The sequence below is a fragment of the Asterias amurensis genome, chromosome 1 (assembly GCF_032118995.1).
Source record: "Asterias amurensis chromosome 1, ASM3211899v1".
Classification (NCBI taxonomy): Eukaryota; Metazoa; Echinodermata; class Asteroidea; order Forcipulatida; family Asteriidae; genus Asterias; species Asterias amurensis.
The window spans coordinates 15,519,680-15,540,849 of NC_092648.1; the positions used below are offsets into that span (position 1 = coordinate 15,519,680).

Here is a 21,170-nt window from a genome sequence, read left to right on the forward strand (position 1 = left end):
TACAAAATTCATGAGGTGCTCTAGGGCAGCCCTGAACAAGTGTGGTTGCCCCACAACTCACTACCAACCTGTGTAGAGTTACTTGATGATGTACATTAAGGCCATTTAAAGTGACTTAAGGGCTTCCCAGGGCAATGCTGGGTCTTGATTCAGGGTAAAAGATGCAGATTTTTAAGTACAGTGCATACTCAGTGCATTAGTGTGCATTGTAAGTAGGGAGTTTTAGATGGTTGTTGTATGAACGTGTGCAACTGATGTGAATTGTGAAAAGTTGCTTTGATTTCAAGACACATTGCACACCCTTGCATGTTCAGAAATGTTCGCTTTGTCAAATCTGGATGTCAAATATTAGTTTTTAGTAAACTACTGTGAAGTGAAAGTGCTTATGTGCATCTTTGAGTAATCCAATTGTCAGGAGTCAGAGCCTTGTCTCATCTGGTGTCATGAGGCAATGTACATGTATACAGACCATCTGGACTAGTGGCAACCTCAATGTACACTACACAGCATAGAAGAGGAACACCTCAGTTACTCTCCCCAAGAACACATTACATGTGAAAATTTAAATGCAAATGTCAGTTTCTTTGCTTGTAACTGGTTGCCTGTTAAATGTCTCTGTGATAAGAACTGTCCTTAGTTTCTTTGTAAGTTACCATCACAGAACTCGTAATCTGGATAATAAATTAACAATGTAAAAACATTTGATACAAGAATTATGAAACATTTTGAAATTTGTTAATAGAAAACCATAGTGTAAGACACACCCAGCCTCTAAATTTCTTTAAGATCATTAATTACTCAAAGAAGGAACTAAATAATATAACAACAATTTTGTTTCTTCTTTTAAGTGAAAAGCTATAAAGAAGAATGACCATAATGCAAATTGGATCCTGGTATGGCTTAGAAGAAGTGAAATATCCCCGGAGCTGAAATATATTCAGCTTGGGAGAGGTTTTGGCGGATAACATGCCACGATGGACCCCAAGTCCACCCTAGCGTACAGTCGGTCACATCATGCATGTGATTGGGCCTTTGGCTCTACCATCTAGATCCTGTTGACAGTAAAAACATTAAAGTGCACGCTGTCGGCTCGTTTTTTTAATCATCTATCCATTATAGCCACGTTTATGATATATATATCTTCTCTTTTTTCTTCTTCGGATGGGGGTGTTTGTGATTTGAGAGATTGAGACTGTTAAAGGGATTAAGCCCTCTGGACACGATTGTGCGTTGAAAGCCTTTGGAAAAATGGCAAACAAAGACTGCAATTAAGTAATGCAATATCTTTTGTACAGTGCATGGTAAAGAGCAGAGATAGACTATAATTTTTTATGTGCATTTTACACACTGCAGCCACCAGAACTGTGTCGTGTATCCATTGTTTTCTGCTGGTGTTCATTTTTAATGTATTAAAAAAATGAAATAATTTGAAAAGAGTGGAAAACCCCTACTTCACATGTTGACAGGATGCCAACCCTTTACTAACGCTCAAATTGGTCCCAGTTTTTTAACGACCTGTAATCAGTAGTAATCTTGATAAATTAATGACATGTCTGAGAACCGGTTCATAAACCTGTTTGTAAGTAAACAATTATTTCATTGTCAGTTGATTAATTTATGAGAATTTTAAATGTCATTATAACAAAGTCCAAACAGTGGATTGCATGATATAAATTATCTTGCAGTTATCTTGTTTCATACAACGCTTTAAAATGTTTTTTAAAAAACCATATTTTATACCTGTTTAAAATGCGTCATGCACGCTCTTTAAAAATTCTTTGAACTTAATTGTTTTAATCTAATCTTTTACTGTTAGTAATGTAAACCAAGGTCTGGCCACAAATGTAAACCAAGGTCTGGCCACAAATGTAAACCAAGGTCTGGCCACAAACAAGCACCAGTTGTGATTAATTGTTATTTGATCACTGGCCAGAGTCCAGTAAGTTTAGTGTTCCAGTGTTCGTAGCGTTTTTTTGTTGTGCTCAGCTGGTCAAATGTGAACACCTGTGTACCAGCCAATATTCTCTCCAAAAGGCTGGTCCGGCTGGATACATTGTAGTTCAGTTTTGGAAATCATCTCTAAATTATTGAATAGGTACTACCTAGTAAACACTGGGGCCTACATGTATAATAGTGAAATAACAAGCTTACATGTTGTCCTGCTGGCTGAAAAAGTTAAGGGCGAATTCTACAATGTAATCGCTTTTAAGTTTTAAATATCATCCGTGTGCTAATTTATTCTTAATCTTCTCAAAGTTCCCTTTTCAGCAAATTAAAGAAATATCTTATGTCAATTTTAAAATATTTCTTGTCAATTGATAGTGAAACCTGCAGATTAATGTAGCTGTGATTTTCTTGAAATTTTAGTCCAATGGATGGGCGATATATAATGGTCATTGCATTTAAAATAAGTCTGCACTCAAATAATTTTTTTGCAAGACCCGATGTTAATGTACATTGTGTACCTAGTGCCGATGACTAATGCATGGCGTGGGATGCCGCTCACAATTAATAATAATATTTTAACAAACAACAACATGAGACTGGTTGCCTCTGTTGAACCATGGAGGTACATGTACCTCCATGATTGAACTGAACTCAGTGGTGGAGATGAGGCAATCCATTTGACAATGCCACAACCTAGCTTTGTGCATAGGTAAACAAACTTATCATCCTATACTGTATCACAGCTAGCTATAACATCTGTCTTTTTATAAAGTAAAGTATTGTTTTTGTAAGAAAGTATCCATTGAATCAGTGGTTGAAAATAGGGTTTTAATTCATTTTTATTGAATGTATTTGTTTCCTGTACAATGTTAGTAGTAATAATTATTGAAAAAGTAGGGTGGTACTTTGGTAATAACCTTTTAAAACAGAAATTGTGTAATTTCTATCTGAAAGCCTACTTGTTTTCTCAAGAAGGCACTGTGGTCAACTCAAATGTTAATAGGTGATAATTTTGCCTAAATCAGTATAAATATTTGCCAAAGAAAACCAAATGATTGACCGAAAGGATGATACAAAATTCAAGTTGAATTAAAATTTGTTGCAAATTATGGTTCCTGAATATTCCCGTCAATGTCTAATTGCCAAATGCCTACCCAGGCCTGTATGCTTCGTTTTTGAGAGGGCAGGGACACCAAGTCACTTTCTCTTTGGTAAAAGGGCACCCTGTGAGGATCTAGTCCTTTTTCTAGGATAATTGAGGTATTCCTTTACTATCATAAGATTAAAAAAGACAAAGTAACTGTGTTTTTCCTTGTAGGATGGTTGAGGCATTTCCTAAACCATCATAGGAATATAAAATACATAGTAACTGTGTTTTTCCTCCTAGGATGGTTGAGGCATTTCCTTAACCATCCTAGGAATAAAAAGGCATAATAAGTGTATTTTTTCTCCTATGATGGTTGAGGCATTTCCTTAACCATCCTGGGAGTAAAAAGACATAGTAACTGTGTTTTTCTCCTATGATGGTTGAGGCATTTCCTTAACCATCCTGGAAATAAAAAGGACATGGTAACTGTGTTTTTTTCTCCTAAGATTGTTGAGGCATTTCCTTAAATATCCTAGGAGGAAAACGGGTACAATGACTATGTTTTTCCCCTCGTATGATAGTTGAGGCATGCTTTCCCTTTATACAGTTGACCAAGGGGGCATGGAGGCAATAGCCTTCGTTGCCTCTGTGAGGTGTCAGGCCTGTCTACCACCTTCATGAACAAAGTTCAAGGGCTGTAAAAACATCCATACACCCATGTAACCAAGTAGAGGCAGAGGCTGATGTTGGAACGTGTAATCTCGTTTCATTTCTTGTGTAAATTTTGGTCCTATGGGTCTCTTATGCATGGCAGGCGGTGATCAGTGTTTCCGAGAAATCTCTCCAGAGTTCATGTTTGTTGGACTTTTGAATTGAATTAGCTTCCTCACCTCAGGCCTAGGGACCAGAGTGCAATTATCAGATTGTATGTTGATTGGCCAAATCCAAATTTTTAGGGCAAAATGTGTACGTTGTATGTGGAGCCTGCTTAGGATGTACAATCATTTCTTCATCCTCCTTGGTACATATGATTCATGAAATAATCGAAAGATCAAGACTATCTTTGTAGTCTTATTGTGCCGTAAATTAAGAATGTATAGTTTTTATGTAATACGTTTTTTTAAAAGTTCATTTACTGATCCACATTTATGTACACAATTTTTTATTTAACACAATTATCATGAACTGCTTTTGATTGTTTTTGTAACAGATTTTGGCCAGACCTTCAGGATACCACAAGTTAAATAGACAGCTTGATGCGAGACAAAGGTTCGTACTTCCCATATTTAAACATGAATAGTTTTAGTTTTGCTCGCACTTGATGGACTCTGAAAAAAAGAAAGATTTATTGCCCACCACTAAAATTGGTCTAGCTACAACCCTGGCCACCTGGCTGGTCACCATACAGCTTGCAAAGGGCGCCTGCACACCTTGGAAAACTGCTGATCAGGCACAACATCTTTCACGTTCAAAAATCTAAAATGTTACATATAAATCACTCATTACAACTTTAAACATGAGGAAAGAGTGCTGGCCATTAAACACCTCTATGAATGTATACAGTGCGTAGATCATTGAGAAAATTATGCAGTTTGCGGTACAGTTTACATATTGTCCAGGTACCCACTGATGGTCGGTCCCCAAGTGTATTATTCATGCAAATTAACCACTTCTTGGACTGCCGGTTCAAAATTGAATTACAAACGTCTCTTCCTCTGCTAAGTGGTATTTTGCCGTCTCATCACATTGACATTTTCATATGATATTTCTTATAAGAGGGAGGCTGCTCCCCTTCAGAGATCAATATTCTGTTTTTTGCTGATAGAAAGCAGTTTTTTCTTAAAACCGTAATTGCAAGAATTCATGTGCTCTGTTGTAATTGAAGAAGTAATGAAATTTTCACAGATATTTGATTTTGACCCCTTGGTTAGGCCGCCATTACTGAGGTCAATTTATGGAAGCATGAACATGTGTGTATGCATAACACAACTCTCAGCCAATGAATTGAAAGGTGTTAACGTTGATTTCAGCGGGGCCACTGTTGCTGTTTGAACGAATCATTTGTGATGCCATGATTTGCTGCGACAACAAATGTTTTGCCTTTGTAGATGTGTTCCTTACAAATGCAGTTTATCGTCCAAGTATAATTTGTATTGTAATAATATGTGTGCTTCCATGGGATCCATTTGATTCCAAGCCGTGACCACAGATTTTGTAGAAGTTTCATTGGACCAGAAATATTTCCTGCAAAGTGTAAAACATTTCTTAATTTTGTATATTTGCTTCATTTTAGATAGAGGTTTTGAACTGAACAGCTTCAGAAGTGCAGGACTACACTGCCCAGGTACGTATTTTGCAAATTTCATATTCCTTTAATGTGATGCGATAAGACACACTGTAAGACGTTTCCTTGACACATTAAGACAAGAGGAAATTTGCTCAATTATCACATCCAGCACGTTTCTTTGTCTTGGAGGAAGTTTCCCAATTGTCAGCAGTTATTGCAACGTAAATCTTATGGCAACAGTTTGTGAACCTTGGCTTTGAGCTGCGTCAAGTGTTCCAATATTTTCTGTGCTGCCAAATGGTTCAGCTACCAATCATGCAGGGACTTTGATAGAACTCAGCTGCATGCAGCATGTGGTACTTATGTATGCATAACACACAGTTACTTGTTTTAAACTTGGTGACGTCAAGTGGGAATTGTCTATGTAAATACATCATACAAGTCTTATGCTGTGTGCAGGCGCGGGTTCAGGATTTTTTTTTAAACTAAGGTGTCCCTGCCCCGTCCTCTGGATCTGTACCTGGTGTGCCCATCCCATACCATGCCTTCAAATCAGAATACATACCTTGCAATCAAAATGGTTCCAGCATTTTTTTACCATTCGGATTGAGTAACAGAAGTACTTGTAATGAAATGAATAGATAGATGTACAACGAGTATGTGATGCAAAATTTGATTTTACATTTTCAAATTAGGCCCTACATGTGTAGCAAACACCATACAGTGGTTTTGTGAAATGATATTTCAGTTCATGAACTTCAACACCTACAGGCCTACATGTATGATGAAGGCTAATAAAAAACACAGTTGGAGTCTCCTAAGACAATCCTGAACATTATTTATACTCTAGGTGCTAAGGAATTCAGGCCCTTTGACTCAATATTCTCCATCATAAATCAGTCAAAAACCTTATGAATAATTTGATCACCAGTACTACACAGTTCAGCAAGAACCATGTATGAATGCAGAATTTGTAGTCACAGGCCAGAGTGTAAGCATGTATGATGAGACTCAGAGTGGATGTTGGGTCAGCTCCTCTGGGGCTGTTCGGAATATTTATCGATGTCTGCTGAGGAGAGCAGGCAGGGCATAGAGAAAGGGGCAGTGAGAGCATGTACAGAGAGCAGGCGGAGCAGCCCCATCAGGAGAACTATTACCACCTGAGCACCCCAGGGGACATTCCCACAGACAGGGACCAGAGCGTTGATGTACCTCCAGCCATACACCTGCTACAGCTATAATTAGTGTTGATACTGAGATCTTTGATAAAGGCATCAGTTACCTTGGGACTGGATGCTTGTTTTCAATGTTGTGTTTTTCTCCTGTGTGAGGATCAGTGGATTGGATGTTGTTTGTGTATGTTCATGAGACACATGGAAATGATATGTTCTTCCTTTTATGTTGCTTTATTATCTATTTTTATGTGTACCTTACACATTGTAAAAAATAATGATAATACAACAATAAAACAAATCAAACGAGCACATCGTCCTATCCAGACCCCCCAAAAACCAAAACAAACAAACAAACAAACAAACAAACAAACAAACAAACCAACCAAACAAAGACACACAATCATTCCACAACTGTCAAACAGCAGCAGTTCTTACAATTCACATTTTATTTTACTTGTTAAACGTGTTTTATAAAAATACGCCTGGTGTGACTATTCCCCTTTCCTTTGCCTTTGTGGCCCTTGTAACATATTCTAGTCTAGGTATTTATTAAATGGAAGTGCTCTCTTCCCATGCAGGAGACTTCCTCCTCTTCTTGAATAAATCTCCATACTGGAATAAAATAGTAACAGTAACTAACATAAATATACTATTTCATTCAGCACAACACATCCAAACAACATTCCTGCTTACAGGCATTTATTTATTTTCTTGCCATATTGAGTGTCCCCTGTTTTTAGCAACAAAAATACTTGATTCAATACACTAGACAAAGCGGACCTCCAGGTCCAATACATACGTACAATCAGACAGCGTCTTGGCTGGTCCTTGCTGTAGGGGTAGACCCCAGCCTCCTCCTCCAGTCCTTGCCGTATGTTCTCATGGGAGATGTAAGGCGACCTCACCTCTTTGTTGCTGGGACCCTGAGCTGCTGGGAGATCCCTGTCAGAGTAAAACGGAAGTTGAATGCTGTTGGGATATTGAGATGGCATTACTTGAAATAGTGCCCAAGGATATACATTTTGTACTGTTCCATGGATTGTGTTGGAAGGTTGGATGGTTGGAAGTACTCTATGGGTCTTATACTGTATGCATATTTTTCTAAGCAGTATCAGCTAATTTGGAGGAATTGTGTTGTTGTTATTAAATTCTGTCTGGGCCATGTGGGAACTAAAACCACTTTTTTGCAACAGACATTGGCAGAAAAGGACTTGGAGAATTTAACAGAACAGTTTTGCAACAGACATTGGCAGAAAAGGACTTAACAAATTTAACAGCAGGCCTGGAATTAACATGCAGGTCATGGCCTCTGTTGCCCCTGGTCTTTGCCTTGGTGCCCCTTCAAAAGTTTTGCGTTGACTTTAAGATTTTCCAATGGGAGTGCCCTTTTGCAAAATTAAAATGGCCTCACCCTTTCAAAGATGAAATTCCAGGCCTAAAACACCGTACATAAATAGTACGTAAATTTATGATCACCATCAATGAAGAATAGATTTTGGTATACAAATCTTGCAATACCTGGGTGGCCGCAACATCTGTAAATAGTAAAATATTATTCAATATTGTCCAGATGCAGTTTGTTTGCCAAAGAAACCAAACTATTAAGTGAGTTGTATCTTCTTGGCTCTTGTAGCAAGTCAGCCATCACTGACATGATTATTATCCATGTCTCCATGATTTACATCCACCAGACAGCAGGCAGCTGCATCCAGAATATTTTATGGGGACAATCAGAATTGGCACTCAGTGGAGATTGTATGTCTCTCCTTGGTCTCTCTCTCTCTCTCTCTTTTCCCTGCCTCTCTGTCTCCAAGGAGGTAGAAATCTGTGGCTGTTAATCTTTAGACATGGTCAGGCAACACCCATCCTGTTTTTATGTTGCTGTGAATGAAATAGTATGGGCTGTTTAAATGAGGTTTCCCGGCCGGTTTTCTTCACAAAAACACGGCAAAAACAAAACAGGAGATTGAAGAATCCACGGCGATTGTTGCATGCAAATTTAACTGGACCCACATTTTTTCGCCAATCAGATCTTTAGTAGCCAACTTAAAAATAAAACATTTAAACCAAATATTATACAGGCAAGATATTCTTCCTAACTTAAGTCTGATTTCCAATTATTATTTTTTTGCCCTTGAAAAATTTAGAAAAATTGTGAGAAATTGGCCAAAACAAAAGTTTATTGATTATAATAGCCTACACCATATGAGATCAACACTTGTACTCTATAAAAAAAATTGTCCTACTTTTTTCCAAGGATCAAATATCATGCCTGATTATACATTGTAATATACATTATACATTGTAGCTTGGAAAGCTGTTCAGGTGGAAACAAAGATATTCTGTTTAAAATACTGTAGGTTGTAGGGCTTAGCCAGATGATGCCATTGAAGGTAATTTATGCAAGTTGTTTTAACATCTCAGTTGATTCTCAAACAGAGTAGTAGGTCAGTCTTAAAACAAATTCCCTTTCACCCTTGATCTGGGATGACTGGGCAGTGTCTACGTGTCCATACAGTAGACATTATGTGGATAGAAAGCCGCTTGCCTTGTTTGACATTGAATCTAAATCAAACACGCTTTGTTGAACCACTCTACATTAAGGAGCAAAATCGCAGGGTACGTTGTACCAGACATTGGACAGTGGCACATATTACAGAGTACATACACACTGTTCCAAAGCGTCTGCATTTACATTATGCACACTTGTTTATAATACCTTTTTTTGTAATATCAGATCTTCTAATTACATGGGCCACTGTACTAAGCTTTGCATATTAAATATCCCCACATAGTGTGAGTGTTCACAATTGCATCAAATTGATGCTACTGTGAATCCCATACCGAAGATATTTAATATGCAAAGCTTATTCACTGATACACACTCTATCTTGTTAGTTGTGAAGCAGACTACGCAATGCATTGCATGTGAAGTGACCATGTGATAACTCCAGCCTAGAATTACAACATGCAGGCATTGAAGGCCATGCCTATGTTGCCCCTGTCTTGGGCTTGGTGCCCCTTCAGAAGTTGCCCAAAGACTTTGCAAAATGAAAATGGGCCTGCCCTCTCAAAAATAAAAAATTAAGACCTGATAATTTTGCGCGTGATCTGTCTTTATGCATTTAAAATGTCTGGTATATTTTTTAAGGGGAAACGAGACATTGAATTGAATGGGGATGCAGAAACTGAAAGAGGAATCAACCAGCGGAAACCCCATTTTACAGACAAACAGTAGTATTATTGAAATTATTGATTTAAAGTTTAGTGATGATGTTATATTCAGAATGTTTTTCTGATTATTTGTATTTATATTTTTCAGTAGATATGGACAAGTCTTGCTTGGGTTTGAACAATTTTAGAGGACCTTGGGTTTCCCCATATACACAGCTTTAATTAATAGCTATTAAAGGGAAAACAAAATCATGTCTTTCATGCAACTGGGGCCCATTATTCAGTTAATGCATAAATTTTGCGTAGAAGTCTGTTCAATCAATCAAATATGTCACATCCCCCCCCCCCCCCCCCCCCCCCCCCCCACCCCCCCCCCCCCCCCCCCCCCCCCGTTTTTTCTCTCTCTTTTGCATTTTGCTTAAATTTATTTATTATGATGATTATTATGTCTTTTCTTTTTTTCTTTGGGGGTTAGATGTGCAGTTTAGATTTTGTATTTTATTTGTTTATTTATTTATTTATTTTATTTTTGTGGGGAGAAAGGTAAGGTGTAACCTTAATCCAGGATGTATTCATTTAGCGCAGACTTTTCAGAAATGCCAGCGTTTTGATGACAGTATAATTACACAAGGAATTCTCCACAGACAATACGCACCAGACACTGATTAATTCACAAGTGATGATGTGCAATGTATGACGGGTCTCTGACCTTCCCTGGTTGCTCGTAGCAACAACCTTCATCCTGAAGACACAACTAGACCACGACTTACAGGAATGAGGAGTTATTTTAAGAGTGATGTGCACGCATGTGTGGAATTTAATTGTTCCAAAGGAAGATCCTCTCCAAATTGAAGCAATGATCTATAGGGTGAGGGGTGCTAAAAATAAATGCAGTCCTGACAGTCCTGAAAGACACACGTGTGTGTGCAGTCATTAAAAACATCCGGATTCCTGGCACACATTTTACCGTTCAGCTGCAATAAACAAGTATGTCAGAGATTCATGTGGTAGACAGCTCACTTTTCATGTTGGATGAGCACTGACTGACACATGGCGACAACAAAACAACTCATAGATCTCCTTGTCATTTGAAAAATTTGCACATCAAAATGCAAAATAGATGTTGAACTCGTCTACCGCACACTCTGAAAATTCTTAATAATCCATTTAAAGGCGCTGGACACTATTTGATAATTAACCAAAGTAACTGTTGGCATAAAAACTTACTTGGTGACAAGCACTGGAGAGCTGTTGATAGTTAAAAAACATTGTAATTTTTCCACTAAAATATTTGAATTTGATTTTGAGACCTCAGAATTAGATTTTGAGGTCCCAAATCAAGCATCTGAAAACACACAACTTCGTGTGACAAGGGTGTTCTTTCTTCTATTATTATCTCGCAACTTCGACGACCAATTGCATTCAAATTTTCACAGGTTTGTTATTTTGTGCATATGTAGAGGAAGACTGGTCTTTGACAATTACCAAAGGTGTCCAGTGTCTACATGTAGACAACTTCATGTTGGCACCAACCCTGGCTCTATTGTGAAACCATCCTGCCTGATTTTGAAGATTGAGCTGGATGCTTGTTTTGGGAAAAACGCTGAGTACATCATCCTATATTATTTCTATTCAATGGTTCTAACAGTCCAATGTACGCTACAGTAATGTAAATATAGCGCAAAAAGACATCAACGGATGACACGTGATGCGTGTTCCACCAATCAAATAACAAGGATCTATGTGTGAGTTATATTGTCCATCACATCAAAGAGATTTACTCTAAGAAAACAAGTTGGCTTTATGGTGTGTCAATGACCCACCCTGGTTATCAGGCTACTTTGCATATAACTGTCCCCATTGTTGGCTGTGACTGGATAGTTTATTCAGCAGCCTAATGAGGCAATAAACATAATAATGTGCAAGACAGAATACTAGTCAAAACAACTTTGCTATAAAAGAGTTACTGGGAGCATGATGGGCTGCCAGGAACCTGCCAGGGCCATTAGAACCTGCAGAAGGGCCATTTTGGCTGCCAGCACAGACACAACTTTGTATGGAGAAAAACCCCCAGAGAAAATCACTGTCTCCCCCATTGCTCTGTGCTTCAACAGTTTTAGCTTGTGCTTGGAATTTCAATTTTGGAAGGGGGCAAGAATGTGGGAGGGAAGCAAACTAGTCAAGGGCATTGTTGTTCCTAGTTAAAGACACTGGACACTATTGGTAATTGTCAAAGACTAGTCTTCTCACTTGGTGTATTTCATATATGCATAAAATAACAAACCTGTGACAATATGAGCTCAATTGGTCGTCAAAGTTGAGAGATAATAATGAAAGAAAAAACACTCTTGTCACACGAAGTTGTGTGCTTTCAGATACTTGATTTCGAGATCTCAAAATCTGAGGTTTTGAAATCAAATTCGTGGAAAATTACTTCTTTCTCGAAAACTACGCTACTTCAGAGGGAGCCGTATCTCACAATGTTTTATACTACCAACAGCTCTCCATTCCTCATTAATACCAAGTAAGGTTTTATGCTAATAATTATTTTGAGTAATTACCAATAGTGTCCACTGCCTTTAATTAAATGGTGTTTAATTGATAAGTTTTTGAACATTTTGAATTGTGTGCTTTTTGAATGGTGTGGGTGGGTAGGTTATTTTTTAGAACCGGGTACATAAACCACATTCAAACCAGGAAGCTATTAAATAAAGGGGTGGGGGGGGGTTCCCAGTAGGGACCCTATGCACTCATCAGTTGGATGCGTGTCCTCTGTACAATAATTGCAACCAAAAAAATCCAGCTTTGTTATTGAAATCAGTAAAATAGTCAAGTCCATGCTTCAGCAGTTTCATTAAGGAGGAAATTGCACCTATAATTCACAGGTCGTGATTTCACATGGTGCAAAACCCTAGTATACAAAAAGTATGAATCGTATAAAGCTTCATACCAGTTGGTTATTCCTTGCAGACAGATATTTTACCAGTTCATTCTGCTGACCTGTATATTGGAACAATTTTTTGAGGAACTTCAACTTGAGATACCATAAATTTAACCTGTGACTGTACCATTGTGTAAAATTGTATTGGGTATGTGATTATGACATCAGTAAACTTAATGCTTGTTTATTCGCAAGCAAGTTTACTCCTGAGTTACCAATGAACCTTTTTAGATGATGTAGCTCACCCAAAGTTCAATACATTTGGTTCATGTAATCTTGAAATATAAATTCCCACAATATCGTTTACGAATGCAAGTTCATGGTCAAATGGATTCAGTTCACCTGTATTATAGTCTGTGCATTTGGTAATTTGTAGGCCTACAAATGTACATCTGACACTGTAATTAACAGCTTTGAGTATGGAATGCAGGAGGTATGTACAATTGACTGGGTTTAATTGATTGGGGGAAAAAACAATCAATATATAATTATATCCATCTACCACAGTGCACTGTGGTTTTGTTTTCACTTGGTAAAAAACCCATGTATTTTAATACTGCGCAATACAATCCAAAGTTATAACAATCAGAGAAATGATTATGCCATGACGGAATTTATTCCCGCTGTGTGGAAATTACTTGTGAGTGAAACGAACAAAATTCTTTCAGCCTGGAAAGTGAACGCAGTTAAAGGCGCCGGACACTATTGGTAATTACTCAAAATAATAGCATCAAAACGTACTTGGTAACAAGCAATAGAGCTGTTGATAGTATAAAACATTGCAGGGCTGTATGCTTCGTTTTTGAATGGGCAAGGGCACCAAGGCATTTTCTCTTTGGCAAAGGGCACCTTATGAGGAAATTGTAAATTTCTACTGGAGCATTTCAAGGGCACCAAGGCAATGGCAAGGGGCAACTGAGGCAATTGCCTCCGTTGCCTCCGTGAAGTATGAGGCCTGACATTGTGAGAACCCAGCCTCCCTCTGAAGTACATGTAACATAGTTTTTGAGCAAGAGATAAATTTTCACTCATATATATACTAATAAATTACTGCAGCTGAAGCCTTTTATTATGCATCTGAAAGGTTTTTTTTTTCTTTCATTTATATTCTCTTGCAACTTAGATGACCAATTGAGTCAACCATTTTCACAGAATTGTTACTTTGTATGCATGTTAGTAGAAACCAAGTGAGAATACTGGTCTTTGACAATTACCAAATGTGTCCAGTGCCTTTAACGAAGCCAACCCACAAGGTCTGAGTAATTTCTGGGGAAACTAACACGCAGGTCACCGCATGGGTGCCCAACTGCGATAAGCATTTTAATGAAAACAGAGCTGGGATTTTAAAGACACGTTACATGGCCGGTTGGTACATTTTGGAAGGGGGTTTAATTGTGACAAATTAATTTTTTGACTGCTGAACTAAAAAGGTTTTGTGAAACTGGTTGTCGCACTTGGCATTTTACAATTTATTATTTTTAGTTGAGAATGTTTTCCTTCGTCGCTTGGTAATTTACTTGGATTTTTAAAGTTACAGGGTGGAGAAATTTCTGGCTGTTTTCTGATTTCAGACTTGTTTATGTCTGGTAGGTAATAAACCAACCAAACAAACAATCGCAGTTGTTATTTTCTCAAGGTGTAAAAAGATGATGGTACTTGATCTACTTCTCTACCACTGGGGATACTGTTCCCAAAAGCTCATATAATGTATGGGGTTTCTACAAGGGTAGAAATGCCATTAATTCAACAGACATACATGGACCTATTGTACCTCCTGTAAGATTTGAGTATAGTTTGAGAGCTTTTTGTCAGGAAAGACTTTAACCCCAAAGTTATTTCTGTAGAAAAACAGGTTAATTTGCACACAGTGTAAATGTAGGTTACAAACCACGCAAGTAATGTGCATGTTTTTATACCTAACACTTCCTCCCCCAAAAAGTAGTTTTCTGTTTTTGTATAAGAACATTTTGACGGAAACGACAATTGTTAAGTGACAGTTGTGCAGTCAAAAAGAAACACATTGTTTTCTTTTTCCTAAAAATAGATTGACCTCAAGTGAAAATATTTTTGTTATGATAAATTCTGAAATTGTGATGTCAATATCAAACACAGAATCATTTTTGAACTCTCATTGGGCGGGACGAGTGTTTCCTTCCATTGTGACCAGAGATCATTTCCCACCATCGACGACGTGTGAATTGGATTTTCCTGAAGTAGTTACACTCCTGATAAGCACTGGCTATGTTTTCATGTGGAAGCGATAGATTGCGAAACTAAAAACTAAATCGTCCCGCATTATCTTTGGATATTTATTTCATGAAAGGGTAGAGTGTCGAGGTGTAGTGTTCAGTACTACATTTGTGATCTACATGTACTGTTCATTCATGTAATATTACTCATGTACATTGCACTGTGTCTTGTTGAGAATGAGGCCCCGCTGTTAACTTGGCACTTTGTCATTGAAACAACAGTCTCTCATTGTGTTACCGGTATCCGGAAGTCAACTGTCGAGATTTGTGGTGGAGATAAATGCATTGATAATTTCCTATTATAAACTAGTGAAATACTCGTGCAACCAAAGTGAAAGTTCTACCACAGTGTAGGACCCCTGGTTCTATCTAGCCCTGAAGCCGTGAAGGATAGCATTGCCTTCTTAGTATGCCACTACTGGGTCTGTAATGTTAAGCTCAGACAGAGCATTATGCGAGTGTTGGCCTCTCATTAAAATACTCTTTGATCCATGTAGAGTGTTCTATGATCTACGCTACAGTACCTTTTGACATTACGCTCTGTGGAGGCGACATGCCTTTTATGTTGGTTAACCACTTATTTAACAGGAATTCTACCCATTCTAATAATACACGGTGCTCAACCACCCACATTACGTATGACTGTACAGTATAGTCAGGCTCTCTCTCTCAACGCACACAAAAAATGGTGTATTCATTAAAGACTGCAATGGTCTTGTCCCCTGCCTGTAGGCGTAGAAGGAAATAACCAGTTTAGGTACAGTCATTGTGACCAGAGCGACTCACCCCTCCTTCATACGAGAGAAGAGGAATTGGCAGTCAGTCGATCGTAGTGTAACCTGCAATCCGTGCATACTGTACATGTGCTCCTTCGCTACTTACATGTCATTTAAATTGAATTGGCCGCACATATTAATTGCTGTGAATCAGTGATAGACTAGTCTCAACGACGTCGGTACACATCAAGGAAAAACATACAACGCCACGGATCTTATGGTTTTTCTTTTCTATGGGATTTCCTTTTGACCTGAAGCCAAGTCGCAAAGGAGCGAGACACACAATTCATTCAGAAAATAGTAATAACTGCCTGTGCTGGGTGAGCCAGTTTTTGTACAGTCAAAAGCAAACGGACATCCACTGAATGGGGGATTTCCTCTTGGCTCAAGCAGCAAGTCTAAATATAACGGTAAGTAATCTGGAAAGGTTGCCAAGGTTAAAAATATAGTACAAATTGTAATTATGTACACGGACTCATTTTGGCATTAGACGTGTGTTGGGCGTACTATTACTAGATCATTACATGGACAGATAATTAGTTCACATACATAATACAGTTGTCATCTTCCGGAAAACAACCTCCGTGGACAGCTGTGCGTCTACCTGGTATGTCTATTGATTTTGGGGGTTATACATCATACATGTAGTTTTAAAAGGTAATCTCATCACACTGCCTTGTCTGTAAAGCTTGCATGTGAATTGTTGTAGTTCCCGGAAATCTCAAAGTGTTGTATATATGTTGACATTTTAACAGTTTGCAGTTTAGCATCCTGTGAAGTGTGTCTTTGTCCTTGCTCTCTGGTTTTGTGAACCCATTTATAACAAGTCATAGTGTTTCATATGATCGCTCTCTTCATTTGAACATGTGTCAGTGTGCCTGATATATGCTGTAAATGTACGTACAGTCATTGAAGTATGCATAATGTATCATGCGTGTTGTGGTGGTTGAACATGTCCAGTAGTGCACGTAGGCAAGTGTACAATATATACAAACGGTACCTGAAGTCCTGTACACTTAGTCTAACCACGATATGACTCACCTGTTCTTGACCTTGGCAAATTGCATTTAATGGATTTTTCATATTAGTAGTAATAATATTTTCCACTTTTGTAGGCAAAAGAGTTGAGCAATACAGTTGATTGCTTGCCTCCATGCCCCTTGTTTTGCCCTGGTTTTTCTTGAAATTGTTTTTAAGTAGGAAGTTAAAATCCCCCACTGAGATGCCCGTTGTGATATACTGGTATAATGGATATTGGGCTTGCATGGTCCATGTGTTTTGTTTGGGATGCATACATGTACAAGTAGGATTTGAAACTTTGCATGGTGGAAACAAGATATAGAAGAGTTTGCTGTAACACCATATAATGGCTATCTCTTAACGAGTTGGGGTGGTTCTGGAGAAAGAAGACGATCAGAGCATCCTGATTGAAACGTCGAGTTAAACCAACGGTTCTTTCAGAACCACCCCAACTCATTTAGAGATAGTCATTACATGGTGTTACCGCAAACTCTTCTATAGCATACATGTACAGTTTTAGCTTGATTGCATACGGACAATGAAGAGACAATAGAGGTAGAATTACAAATTACACGTACATGTAGCAATCCCCTCAAATCAGGCCACCATACAAACCTGCTTGTTATGGTGACATTCAATACATGGTTGACCTAAAAAAATAAAAATAAATGATTTGTTATGTCTAGGACCATGGCAAAGAATGCCTTGTTTAACGAAGCAATTGATCTTTGGTTCTACTTGAAGGGATTTCTGGTTGTGGAATTTCCCAATTCCAACAGATTTATCATAAATACATGCAGGTCAATTTGTTGAGAAGTGTTGATAAGAATTGTCCTTGTGAAGTGGATAGGAATGTAAATAGTCAGCAAAAAGTCAAGAGATTTGTGGATGTTGGACCATCTTTGGCAAAGCTCAAGTTTCAAGAAAATCTTGGCAGTAGGTCTCAGGGCTTGTCTTAGAACCTTCATCAGGTCTTGACATACATCATGGTGTACCTTCACAAGACTTGATGTAATTGTGTTGATGTTGAGTTTGAAAACCTATTTAACAAACTATGCAAACTTTAAGTTAAACGCATACCTTGTCAGAGGAAAACACTACACAGCTGGCCTTATGTTAAATTTACTTGTACTTGTCCCTGACTCAGCCGGAGTCCAGTGGATATATTTTAAGCAATGACCTTGCATGATTCACTAATTATAATTTGACCGTGAGTTTGTGTTAAAGAAAGCAGTTGCAACAGTCCTCTTTCAATTCCCTCAACAAATTTTTGAGGAAAATAGAAATATTTTGCAAATTCAAAAGATTCATTACACTCGCCTCCTTGTTTCATGACTCTCCCGGTTAAAAAGTTAAAAAGTGGAAATGCTCTGTGAATCACACTGTTCTAAGTTCAATCTGAAAAGTGCAAATGTCTGGGTGTGTTTGAATGGAACATGATTTTTCTAAATTTAGTAACTGGACGCATTCAACTGTTATTAAATGAGACAGAAGCAGGATATGTTTAACCATTTTGAGTGTGCACACTCTGAACATTAAAGATGCATGTACTGGGGTGGGTGTGGCTTTAAATTGAACGCGAACAAAAGACAGATGGACATTTTCAATGAACATTTTCCCTTACCTGGTAATGGTTAACCAGAATGGGATTCCATGAAGCTAAATGATTATGATTGAGGTGAAGTGAAAGTTCCTGCAGGAACTGTGTACCTACAGTTACAGCTTTTGCCATATTACACTGCCATGGCCTACATGTACAAGATGAGGTCAAACAAGTGAAATACATAATATATGAGTGTACTATATAAAGCACAATAGACAGGCATGTTATTCTACCCAATTAAGTCTAATTTCCGATTTTGTTTGCACTAGGAAAAAACAGAACAATTGTAATTAAATAGCCTGAAAAAGTCCATGTAAGCCCACACCATATGTACCATATATAGGTAGGTGAGCCATTCTGCTCAATAAAATGTTTGTACTTTTTCCCAATGACCAAATATCATGCCTGTAGGCCTAGAGAGAGAGAGAGAGTGATGTGCATTCATTTATCTCTAATGCGAGCACTCTTTCAGCTTTGTAAATTTTGTTTTCAAATGAGCCCATACCAGCTATTAAATCTACAGGTACTTTGAATTTTTTTCAAAAACAACATTTGAAAGCAACATTAATCACGTCTGTGTTGATTCATTCTTGTAAGGGCAAGACAATGTGCCCTAAATGTAAACTTCTACTGGAACATATACATGTAATAACAAGGGGCACCAAGGCATTGACATGGGGCATGGAGGCAACTCACAGTATTTTTGAATGCCTCAGGACAAGTGTGAATAAAATTTACATGATGGGAAAAAAAGTTAAACAAACTGTTATTATATTACATTTTATTTGGCCATTGATACAATAGCATACAGGCAGTCAATATAAGTTAGGATGTAAGAAATTCGCTATTGAAAGTCCTCTCATACAGTCATTTGCCTCCCTCGTCCCCCTTGATGCCTGCAAAAATCCTTACAGCGTAACCCCTTGCCTAACGTTCATGAGTTTTCCACATGAATGTACATGTAGTAACCAGCACTCCTCTCTACATCTTTAACTTCATCTTAACCTTGGCTGAAGGGTTATGAGATTACCGGAGGACTGATAAAGTTCTTGTGATTTTTCTGAGCAGCTTGTTCCTTGGTTACGTTGTCATAACTATGTTTAGAGCATGTGTCATGTCAGCTGTGGCTTCTTTAAGCTACAAGTGTAAATTGCCTGATCATTTTGGATCTGTTTTTGTTGGAACATTCTTGGTGAATTCCTGCGAAAGGAAGTAAATCCTTCTTGAAGGGGATTGGGGTTCTGACTTTTATGTTGTTATGATGTAGTGATGAGAACTTTTGACTTGTTACTAGCACGGTTAAGTACACCGGACTCAAGCTCTGGTGTTTCTGATCAGCAGAGTATGCGTTTGAGCAGAAATTAATGAAACAAATAATACAAAACAGAAATTCATATTTGATATTATTTTTAGAAATGTAGCCGCAATGTTATAAGTATAGGAAACAATGGAAAAGGCTTCAGGGTTTTTTTTTTTGATTACCAATTTGGTGGAGTGGAAGTAGATAAAATATTGTGGCACCTTGCCATTGCTAAAGTACAAGTGCAGTAACTATGGTTTCTAAAGTTAAAAGCATTAACCTGGTAAAAAACCTGGTAAAAAAAACAATAGGACCTGCGTAATGTTTGAACTTGGAAATGGTAAACAAACAATATTTTTACGTGTTTGTACTGAACATTTTGTATAGGGCCTGACGTTGATGGGCGTCACTGTCAATAGATGATATTGAGTTGGCGCCGAGTCGTCATTGCTTGCTGGGGGTTAATTGTGACAACTGAAACTTGAAGCAGAGTACATGTACATGTAGGAAGTTGAAACCTTAAGACCCTACAATTTCCTGTTTTTGAGGACATTAGTAGCCGAGTTAAAAATACATGTTGAACTTGGGAGGGCAAGATGAATCAATCCAAAACAGGATTGTCCTGAAGGCAGAGGATGTCTTGGAAGATAAATCAAACTTGGGTAGAACTCAACAGGGGCCTTGGCAGTGTTCTGATGTCATCTTAAAGGGAGGCAAAAGGGAGGCATTTACGGCCCCAGTCATCAGCTATTTATCATACATTCAATCTTGGGTCTCTAGCCACTGCCCAACTTCACTTTCGAGACCCTTTTTAAAGATATTGTAGAAATATTTTCCCATTGTGATGTCATCTGTTCTGCATGCATGGGTTGAAAAGGGGACTCCCACAGTTATTTTACTGCACCAGACAGTTTCTGAGTGTTTTTGTTTGGTTACACTGGTGCATTATGGACCCATTCCCTTAGGGTAGAGCTTTCAACAAAGCTTGTTTACATTCACATGCCAAATTGTTGATTTGTGATGGAATATTGGCCCCATTGCATTCTACAGGGAGCTGTTAAGTAGTTGTAATGTATGTTTGAAAATTGACCCTGTTTGATAAAATGTTTTATATATAAATTGTGATTATTTGTGTCAATTTATTTGTTACTTGGATTGAGGGCAAGAGTGATGATGTTGTCGAATGACAGGTGTATTCCTTTTAGGATTACCAGTGAACACGTGAACTTAAAAAGACCAAAGAAATAAGTTGGAAAGTGCATTCAAGATTTGAACCCTCCAACGGGATGTTATTGCCTCGATCATTATGTTGCTTCTGGAGTCAACTATATGATGATGGACCACGATATTACATGTTGTCGAGAATCATATTGTTTTGACCAGGAGTCCACTGCATGATGATGTACTGTGATGGTATATTGCCTGAATCAAATTGGTATCCTCTGAACTGGAGTCCAATGCCTGACGATGGACCTGAACTGTTTGTAATACTTCCTGGGTCTCTTTCCTCATGGTAGATAGCTCAATGGTAGTACAGAGCAAGGAACATAGAGCAACATGCAATACATACTTGTACATGTACAACGTAACTACTGGCTGCCTGCCCTGGCT

General features: G+C 38.1%; 1 protein-coding gene across 3 annotated transcripts in view; it reads left to right on the forward strand.

The window, feature by feature from the left end:
• The window catches only part of LOC139947228 (disheveled-associated activator of morphogenesis 1-like), an 80,978-nt gene that overhangs the window by 8,163 nt on the left and 51,645 nt on the right, over nucleotides 1-21,170 (forward strand). For 2 of the 3 annotated variants that reach the window (XM_071945109.1, XM_071945132.1), the window contains exons 2-3: nucleotides 4,245-4,303; nucleotides 5,328-5,378. The gene's annotated coding sequence lies outside the window, so the exon portion shown is untranslated. Of the gene's footprint in view, nucleotides 1-4,244; nucleotides 4,304-5,327; nucleotides 5,379-15,687; nucleotides 16,047-21,170 lie in introns of those variants that run through there. The other variant, XM_071945117.1, reaches the window with a different exon arrangement.